Source organism: Tupaia chinensis, unplaced genomic scaffold (genome assembly GCF_000334495.1).
Source record: "Tupaia chinensis unplaced genomic scaffold, TupChi_1.0 Scaffold148108_1, whole genome shotgun sequence".
Classification (NCBI taxonomy): domain Eukaryota; kingdom Metazoa; phylum Chordata; class Mammalia; order Scandentia; family Tupaiidae; genus Tupaia; species Tupaia belangeri.
Genome location: NW_006207959.1, coordinates 890,674 through 908,385, shown reverse-complemented (window position 1 = coordinate 908,385; position 17,712 = coordinate 890,674).

Sequence of the window (17,712 nt, the reverse complement as noted above, 5' to 3'; positions counted from 1 at the left end):
AAAGTGATTTAATTTTTGTTATATTTTTTCAAGGTACGACCATCAGAAATTGCTAAAAATTAGAAATAGGGCATTAAAAAAAAGAGATAAGTGAAGGATAAAACCAAGATTTTTTTTTTTTTTTGAGAGATTTTCACTGTAGGGCACGTGCACTCGCCAGACAGACAGAGAGAGACATAGAGACAGAAAGCGAGAAATCACCCCCCAGGGGGGATGGTCACGCCGCAATCCCTTCTCCTCCATTCTCCTCTCGGGATCTTGGGCACGCACGCACACGCGCCCGGCGTGAGTTTTAAGCCACCGGGTCCGGGACACGAACTGAGGTCGACTACGTGGGAGTCCAGCGACATAGCCATTACACTAACTGCTGGTTCCCTAAAACCAAGATTTTTATCCTGAGATGCTGGATGAGAAGGGCAGAAGAAGTAAGTGTAAGTAAGTGTAGAGGAAATATTTGAAATTCAGTTTGGAACATATTGAATTGGTCCCAATTCAATATAAATTGGTTTTAAAAAGCAATTGGACATCCCATTAGAGATGATGGATAGATCATTGGCTATTTCAATCTGGACTGAAGGAGTGAAGTCTGGACTTGAGATATAAATTTAAATGTTACCCATGTGTAGATAGTATTTAAGCCACAAGACGATGAGATCATCAAAGCAGTGAATAAAAATAAAAGAAAAGAGAGAAAAGAGTTCCCAAGATTGACCCCCCAAGGTACTCTAACAGGAGGAGGTAAAGAAAAAACGAGGACCTGGCAAGGACATTTCAGAGGGTAGGAGGAAAGAGTAGAGCGTATTAGCTTGGAAGTAGCAGAAGAATTTCAAAGGTGGAAATAATTAATCAGCTCAAATGCTGTCAACTGAGTTAGATGAGATCAATGATAACTGACCACTGAATCTGGCAATAAGGAATTCATTGGTGACCTTGAAGAGATATTGTCTGTGGAAAGGTCGGGGTTAAAACTCCATTGCTGAGTAAGAGAATGAACAGTGAGTATAGAAAACACTTCTTAGAGGACTGGGGTGTTTTGGGTTTTTGTTTTGTTTTGTTTCTCTTTCTTTTTTGCCATGGAGGGCTCAGTGAGTCAAGCAGGGACTATTTCAAATAGTCAAGAAAATCATCAGTAGAGAGAGGGCAGAAATGCTGGAGCAAAACTCTTGAGTGGGCCAAAGGAATTTCCTTTATGCAGGAACAAAAGTTATTGTTTTCCCCCTTAAGCCTTGAAGTTCTTTTGGGATCATCCCACTAGCTTGAACTGGACCAGCAGGTGGGATAGTGCTTAAGACACTGAACTCTCACATAGCTGCCTGAGACTCAAGTCCAGACTTGGTGGCTTGAAACTCATATGGGGAGCATGTGTGTGCACGTCCAAAATCCTGAGAAAAGAATGGAGAAGGAATTGCAGCATGGCCATCCCCCCTGAGAAAGGGGGGCGGAAATTCCTCACTTTCTTTCCGTCTCTCTGGTGAGGGCACACACCCTGTAGTAAAAATCCTCCCCATGACAAAAGTAATAATAATCCATACCCTTTACAAAGAATGAAGACACACTCCCCTCCATTAACTGTCAGTGCCACTAGGGGGTTGATGACTTCTTTTTGATTAAGACATTATTAAGGAGTTAAGTGGTTATTGATGGTGAGTGGCAGAAGAATGTGTAAATAACTGGCTAGTTCTGTTTGTCAAAGCACCCAATCCAGACACCAGCTAAAAGGTCATTGTGAGCTCCAGGTCACAAAATGGACCAGATTGCAACGGTGTGGGTAGATCAATATTAAATTCTATAAGCGAATAGAAAAATGACTACAAAGCACTTCTTTTGCTCATGGTCTTCCAGAATCTTTATCTTAATATGCATGAGCAGTTATTATAATGAGTAAATGTAATAGGATGGTGGAAACTATTTTCAAATATTTTCTAGCGTGTTCACCCCATCCATTCTCACAGCAAAATAGGTCCACATGACATTTCTGATTACATTTTCATTTTTCTGACTCCTGAAATGTCTTCCGTTTGCAAATCCTCCCACTCTCTCTCAATGTCTTACTCCAAGGTAGTACCTACAAAAGCTTCCATGGACACCACCCCAGAGTAGTCTCTTCTATAGATACCTAGAGCATTTTGTCTGTAGCACTCCTTCAGCATTGTGATAGAATATTTCACTTCAGTTATATGTGTAAATATTCAGATTCCCATCTACCAGGCTCAAAAGCATTAGAAAACATAGCAAAATGTAACATCATACATGAAAATAGATCCTTTTCTAATAGACACTCAGCAGTTACTTTAGAATAAAAGGAAGGATGACAACATTTAAATACAAGGAAGATCATGAGTTAGTGCTCCAATGAAAGATAGCTACATTAGCTCACGATTCCTCCCCTTTTATGAACAAATCAGCGTCTCTTCCAGACTCTTAGAAGGTTAAGGTTGAAAGACCTTTCACAGCCTCTTTTCCTCCATTTTTACCAGTCTTGGTTCATAAAGAGAAACACTTCCAGAAGGCCTGATACAGAGAAGACCAAGAGCATATTAAATCCCAGGCAAGGTTGCTCTACTAAGTGTTAACATTTTATTTTAGGAGCACAGAGACAGAGATACTTTTAAAGAGGCCTTGACCCATTAGGGATATAATAAACCTCTTCCTTTTTTAGCTTCTTCCCCGAAGTAATTGAAACTGCTTCTCACAGTTTCATAAGTCAAACAGTACATTTCGTGGAGGGAAATCTCTACTCATAAACCAGTAAATTCTAAGCCATTCCTGCCAATGACTGACTTTGAACAAAGATTAATCTTCCCTAAATTTTAAAGACAACTGGTTTTCCAAAGGAGTATTCTAGTTTTGGGATGTTTTTGTTTAAGAAAAAAAAAAATCAGAACTTAATTGCCTTCTCAGAAGTTCCTCAGAGTTCATTTTTCATCAGCTTGTGAGCAAACGCAGTTTGACCACAAAACTACTTCTCTGTCATTACACTGAAAATAAACTTAGCTGAGGATACTTCATGTAAAATTGCTTAACACTATTCACAAGTAAATAAATGACCTATGACCACAGTTTCAAGAAACAGAGGAAACTGGATTACATAAGGTGTATTTTCACATAAATTTTTCCTATCACAAGAAAAACCATGGATTGGCTCATTTACTAACTTATTTCATGCAACCATCAGAAATCACACATCACTTTTACTTTGAAATTATTTTATTTTTTTAACCAGAAACTACAGTTTGGAAAAAGAAAAAACAAAATCTCATTAGTAGAAAATATAAAAAGTCCAGGGGGACCAGCAGTTAGCATAATGGCTATGTTGCTGGACTCTCATGTAGTCAACCGTGGTTCGAGTCCTGGACCCGGTGGCTTAAACTCATGCTGGGCGTGTGTGCGTGCATGCCCAAGATCCCGAGAGGAGAATGGAGCAGAAGGGATAGCGGCATGGCCATCCCCCCTGGGGGGTGATTTCTCACTTTCTGTCTCTCTGTCTCTCTCTGTCTTTCTGGTGAGCACACGCGCCCTGTAGCAAAAACCTCTCAAAAAAATAAAAATAAAAAATAAAAAGTCCTATCTCACCTAGACTCATTTTGAACAAAGGTATGCTTCCTGCTTAGGTGGAAATACCTGTTTATTCTTATGAGATCTTGGGATGCTATGGAACATGGTTGGCAGCTAATTACTTGTCTTGCCCTTGGCTGAAGGAATCTGGAATCTCTTGTAAGATTTACCCACTAAGGAGAAGTAGGTGAAACTAACTAACTGTATAAAGAGAGCAGAGTACCTGTACTTTTTAGCTAGCATAGCCCAATTCTGACTCTAGCCACTTATTAGAACTTCATGAAAATCAACGTTCTCATCCAAATGATCTCTACAAGGTAAGTCTTAAATGATGTCCCGCTGTCTTTACCTATTACAAGACGACCAGTTATAAGGTCTCAAGAGATAACTGTCACTCCTTTACACCGACATGTTCCTAAACAGTTTATGAACTGTTTTCACATCTAATGTAACAGTTGATTTTTCTCAATAAATATATAAAGATGGATGAAAGTTCTTTTCCACCATGCCCCACCAAACTTCTTTTCTCTTTGTAAATCCATGGATAAGTCATAATTTCTTGTAATGCCCTAAATAATTTAGGAGAAATATATGTGACAATTTAATAAGTAGGTCATCAAAGATAATTGAATCCAATCTCTAAAGAACAGTACAGATGAATGTATCTCAGAATGTGATCTCTCTCAGGTGACAAGAAAACCAAAAATATTTCCAGATATTTTGATGGAGAAACCAAAAAAGAGTATCTTACTCTAGTTTATAGGTAGTGAGAACTCAAATGTGCTTTATTTTAAGAGAATCCAGTTTGCATGAAACTTTAATTCAAGTGATATTTTTAAATCACAAGGTGATTCTTTTATTTTTTTAAAGAATTAGTTTATTTTATTTACTTATCTATTTTTTAATTTGGCCCGAGAGGGACAGAGAGAGAGAGTGAGAAAGGAAGCTGCCAGGTCTGAGACTCAAACCACAATCAGCTATGTGGGAATCCAGCATCCTTAACCACCACACCACCTGCTGGCACCAAAGTGATTCTTTTCTTTAAACTGAAAGTTTTGGATACATATTCGTTACTGAAAGTTGCTTGAGAGAAGGATTGGTTCAAAAAAAGGGCAGAGATGTTCATGGCCAAGAAGACTGGACATCACTCTTCATCAAGGGTAAATCAGAATTGCTTCTGAAATTAGATAGTAAACACAGTAAACAATTAGGAGAACAAAAAAGAGATCTGATTAATAAAAACTGAATCCGTTGTAACTGTTTTATAAAGTGAGGCACATCCAAGACTTCTTCCTTTTTGTAACAGTATCTGCTGCCTTGCCTGCTGCCTCTCCCCAAACAACTGTTAATAGCCTGGTCCCAGGAAAAGCAATACTATATTTCTAGCTTGTGTGGAACCGGTTGCCTAGCATTGCAGTAAATTTTACACAACAGTTGGCAGAAGGATCAGACTAGCTGGGCTAAATGAATTAAACAATCACATAATACGGCAGGGCATATTAGGGAGGAATGTCTAAATTTGAGCACTTGATACTCCCTTCTCATAGCCCTGCTTCCCCCAGTATAATGTCTTGGCTGAGCTGCCTGTAATATGATATTAAACAAGGTCCTTATTAAGTAGATATGATGAAATAATGCTGAGTTTTTGTTGCATTAGTGGAGTTAAATGCATTTTATTAGCACTCATTAGGAGGAGGAACAACTTGGAGCTAAGGATTCATTAGCCAAAAGCGGCCCCTGTGAGGTAGAGCGATTAAACTCTTCGGGGCCAGAGAACAGGATCCAGGCCACACACAGCCATTTCTGAAAGTGTGCCTTCTCTCTTCCATGATGAAAATGTCTGAGAACAGTTTGGGAAAGCAATCTTAGGTCCACCCAAAGGTCGACTAAAAATATGTTCTTCTTTCTAGGGCTGTTAATTTGACAAAAGGCAGAAGCCCCAGAAAGAAAGTACAATTATGATTTATGTTTTAGATTTGAAAGGAAGTCGCTTACTTTCAGGATTGGGGAGAAAATAATGTTACCAGCTATCCAATTTTGAAGGACATATCAGAAAAATTGCTTTTATTCTACTTTGGTTTTAGGGGATAAAAACACATTGAGTGGAAACATTTGTACATAAAATGAACTTTATTTCTTCAGCTTCTCATTAGGAATACCTACCACATAAGAAGAAAGTCTTCACAATTTAACCAATCTGAGGACTCTGACTCAGCCTCCTGTTCTAAGTGGTTTCATGTACGCTCTCTGCAGGGCCTGAGGAGCAGCAGCTTGCATTTCCTTCTTTCACCATGAACACTCAAAATATATAGGGATGAGGGAACCCTAGGGGAATGAAATGTTCTGAAATTATAAAGTTTCCCCCATATATACAAATGAGCGATCAATATTTTTAAGTTTATTTCTTCCATGAGAGAGAGAGAGAGAGAGTGGGAAATCCCCAGCAGGGTCTTGTCTTCATGTCAGGATCCTCTCCTGGTCTCAGGCCCAGGTCACAGCCATAGCACATGTATCTGCTGTGCACAAGGAGGTCCAGGATACAAACCCAAGACCTTTCCCATGTGTGTCCAGCTGTGTTATCACTGGGCCACTGCCTAGTTCCAGAAATAAATGATAATTTGAACACCAATCTTTGCTTAATGAAAATTCACTTAACAGGGCCAGCCCTATGGCTTAGTAGTTAAGGGAATCAGATCCCATATGGCCAACCACATTTTGAATCCCAGACCCAGTGACTTGTGAAATATACCAGGCATATGTGCGTGCATGTCCCAAATATCAACAGGATAGGGAAATGGAGAAGAGAGACTAGCAGTTAGCGTAATGGCTATGTCACTGGACTCCCATGTATTTGACTGGGGTTTGAGTCCCAGACCCAGTGGCTTAAACTCATTCTGAGCATATGTGCATACACGCCCTAGATCCCAAGAGGAGAATGGAGGAGAAGAGATTACGGCATGGCCATCCCCCCTGGGGGGTGATCTCTCCCTTTCTGTCTCTCTCTGTCTTTCTGGCAAGTGCATGCACCCTGTAGCAAAAACCTCTCCAAAAAGAAAGAGAAAGAAATGGAGAAAGGATTGCAACATGACCACTCCCGTGGGGTAGGGGGGAGGAGGTAGTATGCTTTCTTCCACTTCCCTCTCCCTGTCTCTCTGTCTCTCTCTCTCTGGTGAGCACATGTTCCTTCTAGCCAAAATTTAAAAAAAAATACTAAACATAATTTTGAACTAAAGAATTATAAAGCCTTATATAGAACTTCAAATTTGGGAGTTTGTCCAGCTATGTGTCTGTGATGCAACCTTATACAGTAGTTCATTTTGGGAAATACATCTATCGACTGGCCTATTACTAACTTTTATGCCACCTCTAATCCCAAATTTTACTCTGGGTTCTATTTCTCGTTATATACTGGAGATCTACGTATATAATGTAGATCTAATATATCCTAAACTAACTCTATCAGTCTTACCAAGGTTCTTCTATTCTTGCTCCGTTAATGTCATCACTATCTTCATAATCATCCAGGTTCGAAACCTTAGCATGATCTCTCTCTCTCATATTTCACATGCAGTCAGCTTAGTAATCCTTTCATGTTTGACCTCCACAGCACCTGCATGTCACCCCCTTCTCCTCTATTAGAGTTTTGCAAGTCAGATCCCCATCAGTCATCGTTCGGACTATTGCCATAGCATTAGCAATGGAAAGGTCATATTGCACTCAGATGCCAAATCTTTCAGTAGCACAGTCCAAATGAACATTTTTTTCCTTGCCTAAATATTGTTAATAAGCATCTATTGTCCTAATCTGTAAAATGAGCATACTAGAATCCATTCAGAATTGTAAGAGTTTAAACCAGATAATACACCAAACCTTCTCTCCTCAGGAGTTACCATGTAGTACATAGTTCAAGTAGTTAGTCCACAACCTTTGCTTTGACCAAGCTTGCTTTTGATGCATGCCACCCATGATTCATTTTGTTTGACTTGAATGAATGCATTTGTTTTGGCCTAGAGTACAGTGCCCTCACAGACCCAGATTCAGATTCTATTCATCTCTAGGGCCTAATTCTAGTTAAGTCTTCCCATACTCCTCGGGAGGTGAAATGTATTATCATCCTGTTCTCGACAAAGGCAGCACTTCGGTTCGTGTCCTTTCTCTACTGTTGCCATTTTCCTGTCCGTTTTGCTGAATGCTGAAGTTACGGACAAGATTTACATCTGCTTTATCTTTGGACCTATTTTCCTGAAATGACTATGAGAGAATGACTATCAGAGGTCTCATATCTACATTACAGAACCCTGTGAAGCCCCAGGGACTTGTCCTTGCTTTGCCATTTAACTTCATTCTATGATCTTAGGTCCACGTAGAGATGGAGTGCACTGGAACTTGAAACAGAGTTCACGTCTGACAGAGTGAGCTTAGTGCTTCCATGCCCAGGCCCATGTGCACAGGTCAGGTACATGTTTCCTACCTATTCCATCAGCTCCCTTAGGAATCCAACACACACAGCCAAAACTTCCTTAGGATATTATTGGGGTGTTTATTGGGTTGCTTTGTACTTTTTTTGTTAATCGAGAGGTAGCGCTTCAAGCTAATTTTTTTCATGTACATGTTTGTTTCCTATTAACTCCCTATTGCATGGACACGTACTGGCCATATGCTCTGTGTAACTCTGGAGCCCAGTACAGTGCCTTAATTGTGGAAGTGTTCAGACTATGTTCACTGAACAATAAAAAAACACTCAGGAATTTGCCAATTACAATCTTTTTTTTTTTAATTTTTTTGAGAGGTTTTTGCTATAGAGCACCTGCACTTGCCAGAAAGAGAGAGAGAGAGACAGAAAGTGAGAAATCACCTCCCAGGGGGGATGGCCACACCACAATCCCTCCTTCTCCATTCTCCTCTCAGGATCTTGGGCACGCATGCACATGCACTAGGCGTGAGATTAAGCCACCAGGTCTGGGATTCAAACCGCAGTCGACTATGTGGGAGTCCAGCGACATAGCCACTACGCCACCTGCTGGTCTCCCCAATTACAATCTTTGATTTCATAATGCTTGGCCCTATAAGTCTACATTAAGTGTTCAAAGAATAACTTGAAAATGAAGTAATATGGAGCAGTTAAATAAACTTTAATGTAAGTAGAAGTGGTAGAAAAAAAGTCACAGCAAGAACTTACACTTCCTGGTAGTTTCTATGATAAGTGCTCTGTTGCTGGTTTTAATGAATCTTCAGAATAACTACAGAAAGTACACCCATTACACAGGTAAGAAAACTGAAATTTAGAGGGCTTAAGACATTTGAGAAGAAAATAAAACCTGTTTTATTAAGTAATAGGATGATATGTGGCAAATATGATGTTAGACGAGGATTAATGGCTTAGGTAAATGTTTACTAGACACTCAGTAAGCTGATGAAATAATGTTATAATTACACACAAACACAAAATGTAAAGAAAAAAAAGCTAGGAAAACAGCATACAAAAATACCACAGATGTTTATCTTTGAGTGATAAGGTTGCAACTACTTTATTTTTGTTGTTATTATTAATTAGTATTACATGCTTCACTTTATTTTCTAAATTTGTGTAAAATATATGTTATATTTTTGCAATAAATAATAAGTGCAGTTTTTATTTTCAGCATATCCATATGTGTGCTTTTAATGAAAGAAAAATTGAGAAGAGTTAATGGAGTGTGTTTCCCTCCGTTACTCTGGGATAGCATTTTGGTTACAGGTAAAATGGTCAAATCTGTTCTGGGCCTGAGGCTGACTCTTTTCTAGAAAGGTCCAGGGTTGTGCCTGGAGCATGTGCCCTTCCATGACTCTGTAAGGAAGTCTTAGACCAGACCACTGCCACACTGCTAGGTTCTCCTCCTTGACTACAATCCAAAAGGCTCTTAGAGCAGATGCAGGCAACTCTGACAGGCAGTTGTACATTCTCAGATATTCTTCTCCCTTCTTCAGGGCCTGCTTCAGCTGTTGCTCCTGATGGGGCCAGGTTTCCTGGCCTACATCCCTTGTAAAGAGGCAATCTCATACCATACTCAATAACACTGAGGCCAGCAATCCCACATGATTGAGTTAGACTGCCTAGGGAACCATTCCAAGTGTCAGGTCAAATGGCAGTCCACAAAAAGTGCTTCAGGTGTAATCTTTCAACAGACAAATCGAAATTACTGTGCCACTTGGAGTACCCTAGAGGTTATAAGGGATAAAGCACATTAGATATAGTAAACTATGACACCTTGTTATTTTTATTTATTTGTTTTAATATTACTACTTAAAAAAAGACAAGTTATATAAATCCGCACAGTGAAGTTTCCACAGTGAAGAAAACTAAACCAAAGACTGAGTCCTGAGAAAACTTAGGAACCCTCCAAGCCTAGCTCCCTTCACATACATATTAATGGTTGGTTCTCATGAGAATTTAAAGATAAGCATCTTGGGGACATTCGAAAGACCTATGGATCCTGAAAGCATATTGAGGAGCACAGGAAGTAGAGTCCATTTTCTCACTTGCAAAATTAGAGGATCAAATCTTTTTTTTAATAAATTTTTATCTTTTTTATTTCTTATTTTTTAAATAACTAATTTACATTTATTCACTGAACATTGTCACAGCATACAAAATGTAATTTCCCATCCAGAAGATGCTGCATAGTAGCTTAATCATACATGTTAATGTCAATAATTTTTCATTTCTAGTTTCATATATATATATATATATATGTATATGTGTGTATGTATGTGTGTATGTGTGTGTGTGTGTGTATATATATATATGTATATATATACATTCCCCCTATTTCTCACCCTCTGCCATTTCCCACGCTCCTCCCACACTATCTCAGGTGTCCACAGTTGTTTTCCATTCCTTTTCCCCCCCACATGTACAGAACAAGCACTACATGATTCCACATAGATGAGATATCTAAAGCAGTCAAGCTCATTGAAGCAGAAAGAAGAATGGTGGTTGCCAGGAGCTGGAGGAAGTGTGGTAAAATGGGTAGTTATTGCCCAATGGATGTCAAGTTTCAGTCATGCCAGATGCAAAAGTTATGGAGATCTGTTGTACAATCATGTCTGTATAGTTGACAATATTTTACAGTTAAAAATTTGCTAGGAGAGTAGAGTTGTTTTATGTACTTTTTTAACCACAATTTAATTTAAAGTAGGGGGAAGCAGAGAACATTAGGCTGCAATAATGTATGAGACAACCAATTTTTAAGTACACAAGAACTGCAACTTTGACATCATTTTCTGTAATTGTACTTAGTCTTTTGAGTTTTTTGTTTTAATCAGTCCAATGATGGGTTATTTCAACAAATTCAGGATCATCTCATATACCTAAGGTGGGAGGTGGTACGTATTTTGGATATTTTATTAATTATTTATATTAGTATTTCCTTTTCAAAAGCTCATTTATGACCATTTCTGTGAGACAAGTCTCGGTGGGATTCCAAGCTAGATTTCTCCTAGTCTCTGCCAACACATGTCTTTACTCAGTCAAAAATAAGCCTCCAGTTTCTTCAATCTCTGAGCAAACCAGTCTGAAATATATAGCTACTCCTACTGTTGCTTTAGATGCCTGTGGTTAAGGAAGTCGAAAGGCCCAAATTGCTGGAGGCAGATCTCTTGCAAACATAAAAGGAGTCAACCTTTTTTTTGTCGCTTTATGATAATACTCATTACATGGAAGTAGGAATACAAAATGAACCTGGTGCCTCATGGCAGAAGTGACAGACTAGATTAAACCTCCTCTTAAATACTTCCTAAACTGAAACTCCAGTTCCAAGAGCCAGTAAATGGCTTTAGTTTTTAAGGCAGTTTGAGTTATCTATAACTTCCAGAGTAAGCATTGGAACAGGTAAGGGAGAACCTACACAGACTAACTACTCATTTTCTCCAAACCTATTTAACCCCAGAAGAAAGATATCTTCCTTCTGAAAGAATGTGTATTTGATTGTGCTGGGTACTGGGAGGCATTACTAGTTTTGACCACTTTAAACCAAATTTATACACTGAGGGCTTTTGGATATCCCAAATGATCTGGGCTGAAAATCCCCTATAAACAGGAGGGCCCAGAGGAAAATGGAAACATCTTGTAGGCATGATTTATATGGAAAGATCAAAATCAACATTAATTTTGCTTTCCTGTCTGATTGGTAGAGAGCAAGACCAGGTGACTGTTTTAAACCATCTCAGGTGCTTTCATGTTCTAAACCTCCTCAGCTGGGCTGCAAATTGAATATAAATCAATATTTGATAAAAAGAGAAAATGGTCAGTAAAGAAAGCAATTCAGTAGGTGCCGTGGATGATCAAGATCCACGAGTCTGCCTGAAACCAGTTACCTAATTAACACATTTCCTTTCTCTAGCCTGACTTATTTTGGTTACATAATTAAGATATACTACATTAATAATTTCATAGTAAATAATATTACAGGACAATCAGAAAACAGTCGGATTAGAAAGGATTTTTAGAGATCATTTAATGTGAATAGTTCTAATGGTGTGTTTTTTCCTTTGCCGTGAAATACTTTCTTGAAGCAAAGTGTTACCTGGAAACTGAATATAGGAAACAGATCAAACTGGAGCTGCTCTAACTGTTGTGAGGGGAGGCAGAGCAAAGGATCTTGTCACTGCTCACGCAGCACTAGCTACCTCGGTGGGTCTAACAGACTCTCAGTACTCACCTATGTTCTCCTTGGTCTCTTCCATGTTCAGGACATGCCCTCCTAACTTCTAACTTCCAATGCTTTGCATGTCTCTGTCTAAGGGCTTTCCTTGGTTTTTGGTTCTGTTCTGCCCATGTAAGAGAGTGAGAAATGCTGGAGAACCTATGCTCTCTCTGGAACAGTCCTCACTCCACAAATTGCCGTCTCACTCAACTCTTGATGGAAGAATTCTGACACATATGTACTGAAAGTATGGTAAGTTAATACTTGGAAGTCCTTTAGAAACTACAGTAAAAATGTTAAAGTATCATTTGCCTTTTTCACTGTGTTGACATTGCATTGACTATGCAAAAAATGATGGTGGCAAACTTAGTGTTGCTTAGCAAGGATCATACAGTGGTATCTGTTGTACTAGTTATGTTAATAGCCACTGTCTTCTTTACCCTCATATACTGATGGGGGGGGGAGCCAATTTCACAAGGAATGTCCATGACAAGAGAGCAAGAAAGGCATTACATTTATTTAATATTGACTCTTGCATGCGAGTGTTTGAAAATATTCTATGTGATGGGGCCAGTAGGTAGCATGGTGGTGAAGGTATTGGATTCCACATAATCAACTCTGTAATTTGAGTCCCAGGCCCAGTAGCTTGAAAAACAGGCTGGGGATGTGTGTGTGGGTGCCCCAAATCTTGAGAGGAGAATGGAGGAGAAGAGACTGTGGCACGTTCATCTCCCCTCAGAGGAGATTTCTCACTATCCCTCTCTTTCTGTCTCTCTTAGGTAAGTGTAGTCATTCTATGGGAAAAAATCTAAATAAAAAAATTCTATATGATAAAATAAGAATTATATATAAAGCCTTTCTGTTGCATACTAAAATGTGATGATTATTTCAAAGAAAAGCACTGCTATGAGTGAGTTGAAAGAATAGACACCTATAGTATTCAAACATGGGTACTTGGCAGACATTTTCTTGAAAATAAATGAATCGAGGCTGTCAGTTCAAATAAACCACTGACAATATTTGTTGGCAATAGTAAAATCTGAGCTTTCAGGAGAAAATTAGAATTTTGGAAAACGTATATCCATCTCTGTGAGCTTGATGACTTCTGATACATAAGGACTTTCCTCATGAGATAAACGAAGATGAATTATGAATTTTTGAAGTTGTATAATAAAATGTGTCAACATTTAGAAGATTTGCCTAAAAATGATCCAATAATTTCCATATGACCAATGCACAATGTTACAAATCAAACATGAGTAAACAATTCGTTCAAAGTGTGATTAAAAAAAAAAAAAGATTGTCATGAAATGGAATGTAAAAAGTTCATAAATGAGATTTCAAAATCAGGGCCAGCAGGTGACATAGTGGTTAAGGCATTGTATTCCCACATGGTTAACCACGGTTCAAGTCCCAGACGTGGCAACTTGAAAATCATGCTGGACACATTTGTATGCATGCCCAAAATCCCAGAAGCAGAATAAAGAGATTGTCATGTCACCATCCCCCTTGGGTAGTAATTTCTTGCTTTCCCTTTCATTTGTCTCTTTGTCTTTCTCTGGTGACAAAAACCTTAAAAAAATTCAAATTTCACTTTGAGAAATTGTCACTTGTCAAGGTTTGGTATAGAATCAAAGAAGGTTACACACAACTATATGAGGGGCAATTGAAACACTTTTCTCCTGGGACCAGCAGATGGTATAATGGTTATATCACTGGACTCTCATGTAGTCAACTGGCTGGGAGCGTATACATGGATGCCCAAGATACCAAGAGAAGAATGGAGGAGAAAGGATTGCACCATGCCCATCCCTACTGAGGGGTGATTTCTCACATTCAGTCTGTCTCTCTGGCAAGCACACATAGCCTGTAGTGAAAATCTCTCTCTCAAAAACAAAACAAAACAAGATACTTTTCTCTTTTCCTGCCATTTGAAGTCACTATACTTCAACCAAAACATAAAGCAATAGATTGAATGCAGAAACTCATGTGAGAATCTAGCTGTTTTCTATTTCATCAGATATTGAGAAGACTTGCAAAAATTTTGTAATAAGATTGTCATTCTTCCCATAACATTTTTTGTATTATAAAATATAACTTTTTCACAAAACATATGCCATTTATTTAACTATGTATATAATGTGGCTTGAAATTAATCATGTAAATATTTTATAATTTTATATTTTCATTTCTAATATCAATATTTTTAGATATACCCTACATGAACAATAGTTTTTTGAGGTCATTCCTCAATAAGTTTTAAGATGGTAAAGGTGTTCTGAGGCCAAAAGTTTGAAAATTACTGTTTCTTATTATTTCTGAGTTCCACAGTAGCATTAATCTCAAGTACACATGGGGTAACTTTCTTTTATTAAACACATTTTCTAGATTTACTTTGCTTTCCTGTCTCACTTCTGTATTTCCAGGCCATAATTCATGGGATCAACTTCCAAATTAACAACTTTTCTTGCAAATTCTTAGAGTCCGTTTTTGGAGAAACCAAATGGAAAGACGCCCTTTCTTAGAATCCTTGTCTTTTTAGGATATAATTTAACAGCAATTGAGTTTAACTCTCATTTCACAGAGGAGATACAGAATGCCAGATGCAAAAATATAAATGTAACTGTCAATGGTTTACCAAATAGTGTGTCTGATTTTTCAGATCCACATCGTTTTCACCAACCACGTCTTCCGCAAAGTCAGTGTAGTTCCAAAGCCTGCCACATCTATTCATTGTCTGTCCCACACAGCATTGGAGAATAAGCATAGTCGTGTCATTGTGTATTCTTTTTTGCATTCATCTCTGTATTTGAAGTGCCTTGGGAATCTAGAGCATGAGACATCTCTCTGCTTACAACACTTGTATTATTATCAATCATTTCAAGAATTCTAAATCCTGAAGGCTCTCCTGCATCTGAAAAGAATAGAATATATAAATGGGCAAAACATTTTCCCTCCTTTCAAGGAATTTAACATTTCATATTCATTGTATCTCCTAAGATGGATGCGGTTCTACACTTAGATGATTTACTCATTGGACTCTTTTTAGTTCTGTGTTCCTCTGTTTTCTCTATGGACTGAACTCTGCTTAAATTAAGATCAATCTGAGGGGCCATGCAAGTAAAAGAATAGATAGAAAACCATAACCAACCTTGATTTATTTTCATTCTCAGGATTAATTTTGGGCATTGTTGTTCCATGTGTAGATGCCTAACAGCTAATGTTTATTGAGCACCACTGTCCACCATGCACTTTGCAAGAGATGGAGAGGGAAGAGTTCTTGCTGAGAATTCTGACTCCAGAGACTGTCAATCCTTTCACTGTCAGATTCGTCAGCCTAGTCCCTATCATTTTTATTTTTTGGAGTCTTGAGTGACCAGCTTTAAACTTTTCTCTAGTGTCAGATAAATTGTGTTGGCCCGTTCTCCCCATCTGAATAGGTTGGCAGCTCATTTCAGATCAGTTGTTTCAAGTCTTTGGGTTTCCATCCTGATTTGGCACCATCACCTAGAATATTTTTATAAAGTGAACTATTTATGTATTCTAGAATTATTCACTACTACTAAGACAGCACTACAGTACCCCTGTCAACTATAAAAAGAGTGAAAAATTGTTCTTTAATTTAAAAAATGTGAACCATGTCAATTTTCTTTGGACTTGGTCTTTTAAAACTGGTTGGGGACTTAGAATTCTGAATAGAATAACTACATTGGAAGCAAATACTCTTTGCTCTTTCTAAAAGACTCTTCCTGGAAGCCAAGAATTTTATGTGTTCAGCAGAGGTTTATAATATACTTGGGAGTTTGCAATGGGCTTCACTAACACACCAACCACCGTGGTAGACCTCCCTTTTTTCCCCCTTCTTTTTCTTATGAGCTCAAAGCCTTATAGGGAGGAAATAATGTAAAATAATGAAAATCCTGTTGGAAACTTACGGATGAATGCTATTTCCAAAATTAGAGCATTTTATTGCCAAAAAAAAGTCTTAAGCCTTTTTTCCCCCTAGTGGAAAAACCAACCAGGCAAGGAAAGCCATTTGAGCTGCTTCCTGTAGCATATTGTGCTGAGCACACTCAGAGCTGCTGAAGAGAACACACAAGACTACATGGCATGAACCAAGAACTGAGTTGCCTTGGGGATGGAGATTAAGGCATATTACCAGTGTGGGCTAGGATTGGGATGAAGCAGTACTCATAACTTAGTTTAATGGCAATATTTAGGGTTTGGTTTGGATAATATCCCCAAATGAAAATTTTGATTCCAAGTTTAAGCACTTCACTTATTTTAATTATCATTATTATTATTTTATTTTTTTAGAACTCTATATTTTCTTTCTGATAATAGGTTAAATATTCACTGCACTGTATTTCTTTCAATAGTTTTGAAATCCTTTAACATGCAGGCATGGACTAATTCCTAGGAATACTGATGTAAACAAGATAAGATCCTTGTTAGCAACGTACTTACAGTTTAGGGAATATAAGCTCTAGGAAAAAAATATATTATTTTAAAGTTTTTTCTTTAATGACAGAGAGAGACAGAGAGAGAATGAGAGAGTAGAGGTGAGAGCGAGAGTGAGAATGAGAGAGATAAGATAAGCATCCTGAACTGGATCTCATGCCATACAGGGCTACGCAGAGTTAGTTTTACTTATTCCTTTATTGGTAGAATTTAGGGACTAGTAAACTTCTGTAAAAAATCAGACAGTAGGTACAGCCACAGTGGCATAGCAGTAGTGCCATACTGCAGCACTGAGAGTCATACAGAAGATTGGGGTTTGGTTCCCAGGCCGATCTGTATGTGCTCGGATATGTGGTATAAGACTTGGTTAAGGATGCTTATCTTTCTCTCTTTCTATCTCTCTTGTGAAATAAAGAAAGAAATTAAAAGTAAAAATCAGTTGGTGGTGCCAGCAGGTGGTGTGGCAGTTAAGGTGGTGGCTTCCCACATGACCAATCACGGTTCGAGTCCTGAAGCTTGAAACTCATGCAGGGCACACATGTGCATTTATGCCCAAAATCCCAGGAGGAGACTTGAAGAGAAGGGAATGCTGCATGGCTGTCTTCCCTGGGGCAGCGAGGGGCTGGGGGGATTCTCACTTACCTTCTTTCTTTCTCTAGTAAGCACAGGCACCCTATGGCAACAACCTAAAAAAAAAAAATTAGATGAGAACGTCTTAGGCTTTTTGAGTCACATTGTCTCTGTCACTACTGCATACTGCTGTTGTCAAAATAAAGCAGCCATAGGCAGTGCGTCAGTAGACGCATGGCTGCCTTCTTATACAATTTTATTTATGGACACTGAAATATGAATAACATTTCACTTTCACATGTGAAGAAATACTACTGTTCTTTCAAATGTTCCCCCAACCATTTCAAATTCTGAAAACCTTTCTCTGTTTGTGGGCTGTAGAAAACCAGATGGTGGCCAGATCTGGTTTGCCAACCTCTGGTGGCAAACTTTTCATGAAGAA